Source organism: Schistocerca gregaria, chromosome 9 (genome assembly GCF_023897955.1).
Source record: "Schistocerca gregaria isolate iqSchGreg1 chromosome 9, iqSchGreg1.2, whole genome shotgun sequence".
NCBI lineage: Eukaryota > Metazoa > Arthropoda > Insecta > Orthoptera > Acrididae > Schistocerca > Schistocerca gregaria.
The window spans coordinates 80399571-80408669 of NC_064928.1; the positions used below are offsets into that span (position 1 = coordinate 80399571).

Here is a 9099-nt window from a genome sequence, read left to right on the forward strand (position 1 = left end):
TTTGCCGTCTATTACTACGAACTGCGACCCTCTTGTGGGAAATCACGAATCCAGTCCCACAACTGAGACGATACCCCATAGACCCGTAGATTGATTAGAAGTCGCTTGTGAGGAACGGTGTCGAAAGCTTTCCGGAAATCTAGAAACACGGAATCAACTTGAGATCCCCTGTCGATAGCGGCCATTACTTCGTGTGAATGCTGCATTGCACAAGAACGCATTTTTCTGAAACCATGCTGATTACGTATCAATAGACCGTTCCCTTCGAGGTGATTCATAATGTATGAATACAGTATATGCTCCAAAACCCTACTGCAAACCGACGTCAATGATATAGGTCTGGAGTTAGATGGATTACTCCTACTACCCTTCTTAAACACTGGTGCGACCTGCGCAAATTTCCAATCTGCAGGTACAGATGTATCGGTGAGCGAGCTATTATATCAGCGTAATCTGAAAGCAACCTAATCGGTATTCAATCTGTACCTGAAGACTTGCCCGAATCAAGCGATTTGAGTTGCTTCGCAACCCCTAAGGTAACTACTTCTAAGAAACTCATGCTAGGAGCTGTTTGTGTTTCAAATTCTGGAATATTCCATTCGTCATCCCTGGTGAAGGAATTTCGGAAAACTGCGTTCAATAACTCCGCTTTAGCGGCACAGTCGTCGATAACAGTACCATCGGCACTGCGCAGCGAAGGTATTGACTGCGTCTTGCCGCTTGTGTACTTTACATACGACCAGAATTTCTTCGGATTTTCTACCAAATTACGAGACAATTAAAGGCATCTCGCATTGAAGTCCGTGCCAAATTTCGCGCGTCTGCAAATTTTAGCAGTCTTCGGGATTTCGCGTTCTTCTGGACTTCGCATGCTTTTTCCGTGTTGTCGGCGGCTGTGGCCGATCATTAGAAGTGTTCGGTGTGCTGTGTGTTCAGACACACTTGTACTCTGCCCAGCATTAAAGTCTGGTTTCGCCAAAGATTGCTACCAGTCCTGTTCTACCAGTTTGCCCGGTCTGCGACGTCCTCTGTCTGTAATGAGGGGTGGCCGCTCAACCGCACGACGTGTACACGTCGCTACATCTTGGTTTCGCCATGTCTTGAAGAGACTCACCACAGCATTCCTCGGACACCCAGAGGTTGTGCAGTTGCCGGAATGCTGGCGCGGAACCTCCGGGCCATCAACACCTGCCCTCTGTCAAACTCAGACAGATGGCGCCCCTTTCTCATTCTACTCTCACTGATACTACATGCAGCGTTCGTGTATCCGACCAGCAGTCATTCATCGCCATCTGATACCGCTATAGCGAGGGCGGATTTATATCGATAGTAGATCGGTGGTTATAATGGTCTGGCTAATCAGTGCAACCGACACTGTTCGCGTTTAGTGTTGTTACGATGCTTGGTAGGGTACACATGCGGCCTCAACAGCGTAAGGTGTTAATTGATCACTGTGGAGGACAAAGAGAAACCAAGTATTCATTTGAGACAGCGTTGCCAGCACCTTCAAAGGACTCTCATTGTCGGTCAACATTTGACCAACTGGTCGAATTCTACATCTCCGCAGGCCACCTGACGGTGTGTGGCGGAGGGTACGTTGAGTACCTCTATCGGTTCTCCCTTCTATTACAGTCTCGTATTGTTCGTGGAAAGAAGGATTGTCGGTATGCCTCTGTGTGGGGTCTAATCTCTCTGATTTTATCCTCATGGTCTCTTCGCGAGATATACGTAGCAGGGAGCAATATACTGCTTGACTCCTCAGTGAAGGTATGTTCTCGAAACTTTAACAAAAGCCCGTACCTAGCTACTCAGCGTCTCCCCTGCAAAATCTTCCACTGGAGTTTATCTATCATGTCCTGTAACGAAGCGCGTTGCTCTCCGTTGGATCTTCTGTATCTCTTCTATCAACCCTATCAGGAATGGATCCCACACTGGTGAGCAGTATTCAAGCAGTGGGCGAACAAGCGTACACTAAACTACTTCCTTTGTTTTCGGATTGCATTTCCTTAGTATTCTTCTAATGAATCTCAGTCTGGCATCTGCTTTACCGACGATTAATTTTATATGGTAATTCCATTTCAAATCACTCCTAACGCCTACTCCCAGATAATTTATGAAATTAACTACTATCAGTTGCTGACCTGCTATATTGTAGCTAAATGATATGGGATCTTTCTTTCTATGTATCCGCAGCACATTATACTTGTCTACATTGAGATTCAATTGCCTTTCCGTGCACCATGCGTCAATTCGCTGCAGATCCTCCTGCATTTTAGTACACTTTTCCAATGTTACAATTCTCGATGTACCACATCATCATTCGCAGAAAGCCTCAGTGAACTTCCGATGTTATCAACAAGGTCATTTATATATATTGTGACTAGCATCGGACCAACGAGACTCCCCTGCGGCACACCTGAAATCACTCTTTCTTCGGAAGACTTCTCTCCATTGAGAATGACACGCTGCATTCTGTTATCTAGGAACTCTGATAGTCCATATGCTCTTACTTTGTTCATTAAACGACTGTAGGGAACTGTATCAAACACCTTGCGGAAGTCAAGAAACACTGCATCTAACTGGGAACCCCTGTCTGTGGCTCTCTGAGTATCGTGGACGAATAGCGCGAGCTGGGTTTCACACGATCGTCTTTTTCGAGTCCCATGCTGATTCCTACAGAGTAGATTTCTAGTCTCCATAAAAGTCATTATACTCGAACATAATACGTGCTCCAAATTCTACAACTGATCGATGTTAGAGATATAGGTCTATAGTTCTGCACATCTCTTCGACGTCCCTTCTTGAAAACAGGGATGACCTGTGCCCTTTTCCAATCCTTTGGAACGCTATGCTCTTCTAGAGACCTACGGTACGCAGCAGCAAGAAGGTGATCAAGTTCCTTCGCGTACTTTGTGTAAAATCGAACGGGTATCCCATGAGGTCCAGCGGCCTTTCCTCTTTTGAGCGATTTTAATTGTTTTTCTATCCCCCGCCATATATTTCGATATCTACCATTTTGTCATCTGTGCGACAATCTAGAGAAGGCACTACATTAAAGTCTTCCTCTGTGAAACAGCTTTGGAAAAAGACGCTCAGTATTTCGGCCTTTTGTCTGTCAGCCTCTGTTTCAGTACCATTTCGGTCACAAAGTGTCTGGACATTTTGTTTTGATCCACCTACCGCTTTGACATAAGACCAAAATTTCTTACTATTTCCTGCTAAGTCAGTACATAGAACTTTACTTTCGAATTCAATGAACGCCTCCCGCATAGCCCTCCTCACACTATATTTCGCTTTGTATGGTCTCCAGATTTTGTGGGACATTCTAATGTGACAGTGGTCCGATGATAGATTATGTGGGAACGTGATCGGCTGGATATTCGTTGTCAGGGTTCAGGTTGACTACATGTGGCCACCACAGCGGAAGATCGCTCTACTGTCTACAAGCACATCGTAATCCGTTCATATCTGCGGATGTCATCCGAGAACGTGGAATGGACTTCCTGCAACAAGCTGTCATCCCGCTTTACTAAATTACAGGCCCGTATCACTTACGTCGATATGCAGCACGATTTTCGAACGTACATTGTGTTCTAAGGTAATTCATTACCTCGAAGGGAACGACCTACTGATACACATTGAACATGGATTCAGGAAACACCGTTCTTGTGAAACACAACAAGCTCTTTACACACACGAAATGTACCGTGTGTAACACCCGCGAGATAAATTTTAGCTACAGTGTGACTAGAGGAAATTATGCCTCTAACAGTTATAAACACTATCTCTCCGACATATGAAAAAACAGTGAAATAAATATTAATTTTTTATATAATATTTTATGATGTAATTGGACATATCGATGTATATCATACAAAGACAATGATAATTGTATATTCCTTTTATGATCTGCGTTTGTCTTCCTTTGTTTTTACCTTTTGATGGTTGGCTTTTGTAGGATGAGGACGGAAGACGTATATCAAACTGAGGTTTGTTAAGAAATTGTAATGATTTGTTAATTATTACTTGACAATAGAGTTCATTATTATTATCAACATGAGTGAATAATTATTTGTAACTTTAATTCCTCTCTCAGTAAGCAATATCTCTGTTAATTATTTCTTTCCGCTGCAAGGAGCGCAGCCATTGGAGATAGCGATCTGCATCGCGTTTTTATCTGTGTTTTCCTTAGTAAAATATCAAAGGCTTGCTTGATGAAAATTAGTCTAAATAGTGCACAATATGAAAGTAAAGTTTAATAACCGTTTCAAACACTTATCCAATTAAAAAAAATTTACTCTAATAACAGAATTTCTCTATCAATTGTCTGCCGCCATCTTAACAATTATCTCAGCGGCAAATTCAAATTACACAACTCTGCAGACATAAATGCCGAAGGTAATAAAATTGTGTAAAAATAAATGTGCACCGGTGGTCCCGAACTCATTTTAATGAAAATAATTCGAATCAGATTGGTTCATTAAAAACATCCATATAACAAACTTTTCTTGCTGATGTATGAAGCCGAAATTAATTACGCACGAGTTGCGAAGAATATTGTTTCAGGTAACATATGCCAGTATTGTGCGCGGCTGATATTAGGTGATTTTAATGATCGTTTTGTTGAAGATAACTGTTTCCATCATAATCAATAGTTGTATAGAATCTGTTGTATGAACTGTGATTTAGCGACACTTACACAGCTTATAGGCAACACTTCAACACGACGTTAACCTGAATTTCTTTAGCAACTTGACCAAATCTTTAGCCGGGAGAAAAAATTATTTAGTAATTACTCAGTGTAATGAAATAAGATTATCATTTTCATTTACAAATTACTTAAATATCAAACCACTGAATAACACAGCGAACGTCACAAGTGCTATCGACAAAGGATTTCAAATTCATTCCATATTTTTAGATTTGCAGAAGGCTTTTGACACCGTACCACACACGTTTGCAGTGAAATTGCATGCTTATGGGATATCGACCAAGTCATGTGAACCGGTTCGTTATTTCCTATCAGAGAGGCCACAGTTCGTAGTAATTAACGGAAAGTCATAGAGTATAACAGAAGTGATTTCTGGAGTTCCCGAAGGTAGTATTATAGACCCTCTGCTGTACTTTATCTAAATAAACGATTTAGGAGACAATCTGAACAGCCATCTTAGAATGTTTTCAGATTATAATGTAGTTTATCGTTTAGTGAAGTCATCAAAAAATGAAAACCAATTGCAAAACGATTTAGAAGAGATATGTGTGGTGCGAAAATTGGCAATTGTTCCTAGATAATGAAAAGTGTGAGGTCATCCACATCAGTGCTAGAAGGACTCCGTTAAACTTCTCTTACACGATAAATCAGTAAAACCTAACCGCCGTAAACTCAACTAAATACCTAGAAATTACAGTTACGCTCAAGGTAATTTGGAAAGAGCACACAGAAATTGTTGTGCGGAAGGCAAAGAAAAGACTTCGTTTTATTGGCAGAACGCTTAGAAAATTGTAACAGATCTAGCAGAGAGACTGCCTACACTACGCTTGTCCGTCGTCTATCGGAGTAAAGCTGTGCGGTTTTGGATCCTTAAGGGAGTACATCGAGAAAGTTCAGAGAAGAGCAGCACATTTTGTATTATCGCGAAATATTGGAGAGAGTATCTCTGACATGATTCAGTATTTGGGGTGGACATCATTGAAAGAAAGGCGTTTATCGTTGCAGCGGAATCTTCTCACGAAATTTCAATCACCATTTTGTCCTCGCAATGCGAACATATTTTGTTGACGCCGATCTACGTAGGAAGAAACAGTCATCATAACAAAATAAGAGAAATCAGAGATCGCATTGAAAGACGTTCCGTGCGCTGTTAGTGATTGGATGAAGAGAGTGCCAAGCCCTTAAGTGTGAATTGCAGAGTAACCGTGTAGATGAAGATGTAGACTGGCCGGAAAGTAGCACAGGCGGACTTGAGAATTAACTTCCAATGCGTATAATTCCGTTACCGTAACATCGCAAACGGCTGTTTTTGGAGAGTTGCCATGACCAAAACCATGAAGTGCTGATGAATGCTGTCACGTTCTGAGCTGCCCTGAATGAACATTGTTGGCGACTTGTAAAATATGGCTTCCGTCTTTTTGCAGACACACTGCTCTTTCTTTTTATCCAAACATGTTTCAGTACCCCTGTGCCACCATCAGTAACATTCACTCCGTCATCAGGCCACATGTGGCGCCCCGGGACCGTCTGACCGCCGTGTCATCCTCAGCTGAGGATGCGGATAGAAGGGGCATGGGGTCAGCACACCGCTCTCCCGGTCGTTACGATGGTTTTCTTTGACCGGGGCCGCTACTGTTCGGTCGAGGAGCTCCTCAAATGGCATCACGAAGCCGAGTGCACCCCGAAAAATGGCAACAGCGCATGGCGGCCCGGATGGTCACCCATCCAAGTGCTAGCCACGTCCGACAGCGCTTAACTTCGGTGATCTTACGGGAACCGGTGTATCCACTGCGGCAAGGCCGTTGCTTCATCATCAATGAGATTTCTGTTTATTGAAAAACTTGATTTTAGATTATGTGGTTTTGCAGAACCAATTCTATAGTGTCCTGCACTGATAGGTTGTCATGTTTTGTTGTGACTGATCCTTCTTCTTTTTGGTTCCGAGGACACTGCACACACACGTTAATGCAATTTATGTGTATCTTTATAAACGCCATTACTTTGCAAGATGTGGTGAGCACTATGTTGTGTTTTCCAACCCCGTCTAATATGCGTGTGAAGTGTCCTCGGAATCCGAAAGAAGAACCTCAGTCACAACAAAACACAACCTATCAGCGCAAGACATTATAGAGTTGGTCCTGCAAAACCACGTAATGAAAAATCAAGTTTTTCAGTACACAAAAATCCCACTGTTGATGGCACAGAGGTGCTGAAACATGCGTGGATAAAAAGGAAAAGTAGTGTGTTTGCAAAAAGGCGGAAACTATGTCGTATAACTTAACTGCAAATGCGGAAAGAAAGGACGAGAGCTGCAGATCAAAAAGATGAATATAGTTGGAGAGAATGACAGAGACCTTGGGGGAGATCTTATTCCTCCAATGTTTTGGAGAGGTACTACGGTGTTACTTCAGGCGCCATGGTATGGAGAGCCATCATATGCCATAAGGTAGTGATTGAGTACAATAATATTGCACAATAGTGAGCCACGTACGTCTTGCATGTATTACCTCTCAAGTGACAGTATAGTGGTGCTGTTTTGGTCGTCCACACTTTCTGTGAACTGTCTACGTCATCGGTTCCCAATCTTTCTTACACCATTTGTAAGTAGGCTGGTTAGGTTTTTATGTTGGTAACGCCACGTAGCGCTCTTTTTTTTTAAGAAAAAAATGCGCTACGTGGTGCTACCAACATAAAAACCTAAACAGCCTACTTACATACAAAAAAAGATAAAAATAAGAGCGCTGCGTGTCGTTACCAACATAAAAACTTAAAAAGCCTTTCTTACACACACACACAAAAAAAAAATTAGGAGCGACACGTAGCGTTACCAACATAATAACCTAAACAGCCTACTTACACATTATCCCTGAGTGCAATGAGACATTAGCTAGTACCTTCACCCTCTCCTCCCTCTGCCGTCTGTTCCCTCATCCTCGTCCCCACATTATTATCAACTTTAGCACTCAACTAAACAGTAGAATGAAAGCCTTTCCTTGAAACACATTTATGTGTATGTGTGTGTGTGTGTGTGTGTGTGTGTGTGTGTGTGTGGTGTCACCGCCAGACACCACACTTGCTAGGTGGTAGCCTTTAAATCGGCCGCGGTCCGTTAGTATACGTCGGACCCGCGTGTCGCCACTATCAGTGATTGCAGACCGAGCGCCGCCACACGGCAGGTCTAGGGAGACTTCCTACCACTCGCCCCAGTTGTACAGCCGACTTTGCTAGTGATGGTTCACTGACAAAATAAGCTCTCATTTTCCGAGACGATAGTTAGCCTAGCCTTCAGCTACGTTATTTGCTACGACCTAGCAAGGCTCCACTATCAGTTACTATTGATATTGAGAATCATGTAATGTCAAGAGCGACGTTCGTCATTAACGTATTAAAGTTAAGTATTCCACCAGCTACGTCCGTTTTCCTAAATTCTAATTTCCTTGTCCTTTTCCAGACCTCACGCCAGCCTGCGTGAGCTAAATCGCGTGCCTTTCGGCCTCCTCTAGTAACACGGTGTTGGCTCTCCTGCCAACCACAACATTGTGTGTGTGTGTTAGAACGAATGCCCTTGCCGTGCACTACCAGCGCTTTCGTGCAACTGCCTGGCAGAAGATTCACTGAACCCCAATTCACGCATCATTTCTCTGGCACTATCTCCGCTATTGCGCGCTAATACAAAACGAGCTGTCCTTCTTTGTACTTTTCCGATGTCATCCGTCAGTCCCACCTGATGCGGATCCCACACCGCACAGCAATACTCCAGAATAGGGAGGACAAGCGTGGTGAAAACAGTCTCTTTAGTAGACCGGTTGCACCTTCTAACTGTTTAGCCAATGAATCGCAGTCTTTGGTTTCTTCTACCCACAACGTTATCTATGTGATCATTCCAATTTAGGTTATTTGTAATTGTAATCCCTAGGTATTTAGTTTGAAGTTAGAACCTTCAGATTTGTGTGACTCATCGCGTAATCGAATTTTAGCCGATTTATTTTAGTACTCATGTGAATAACTTCACACTTCTCTTTATTCAGGGTCAATTCACATTTTTCGCACCATACAGATATCTTATCTAAATCATTTTGCAATTCGTTTTGATCATCTGATGACTTTACAAGACGGTAAATCGCAGCATCATCTATAAACAATCTAAGACGGCTATCAGATTGTCTCCTATGTCGTTAATACAGGTCAGGAACAATAGAGAGCCAATCACACTGCCTTGGGGGACGCCGGATATTAGTTCTGTTTTACTCGATGACTTTCCGTCTATTACTACGAACTGTGACCTTCCTGACAGGAAATCATGAATCCAGTCGCACAACTGAGGCGATACTCCATAGGCACACAATTTGGTTGGAAGACGCTTGTGAGGAACGGTGTCGAAAGCCTTT

The 9099-nt window shown here is 42.8% G+C and overlaps 1 pseudogene; it reads right to left on the minus strand.

The window, feature by feature from the left end:
- Positions 1-6400: 6400 nt before the first annotated feature.
- LOC126292515 (5S ribosomal RNA) lies at positions 6401-6518 on the minus strand (annotated as a pseudogene).
- Between the last annotated feature and the right edge of the window lie 2581 nt (positions 6519-9099).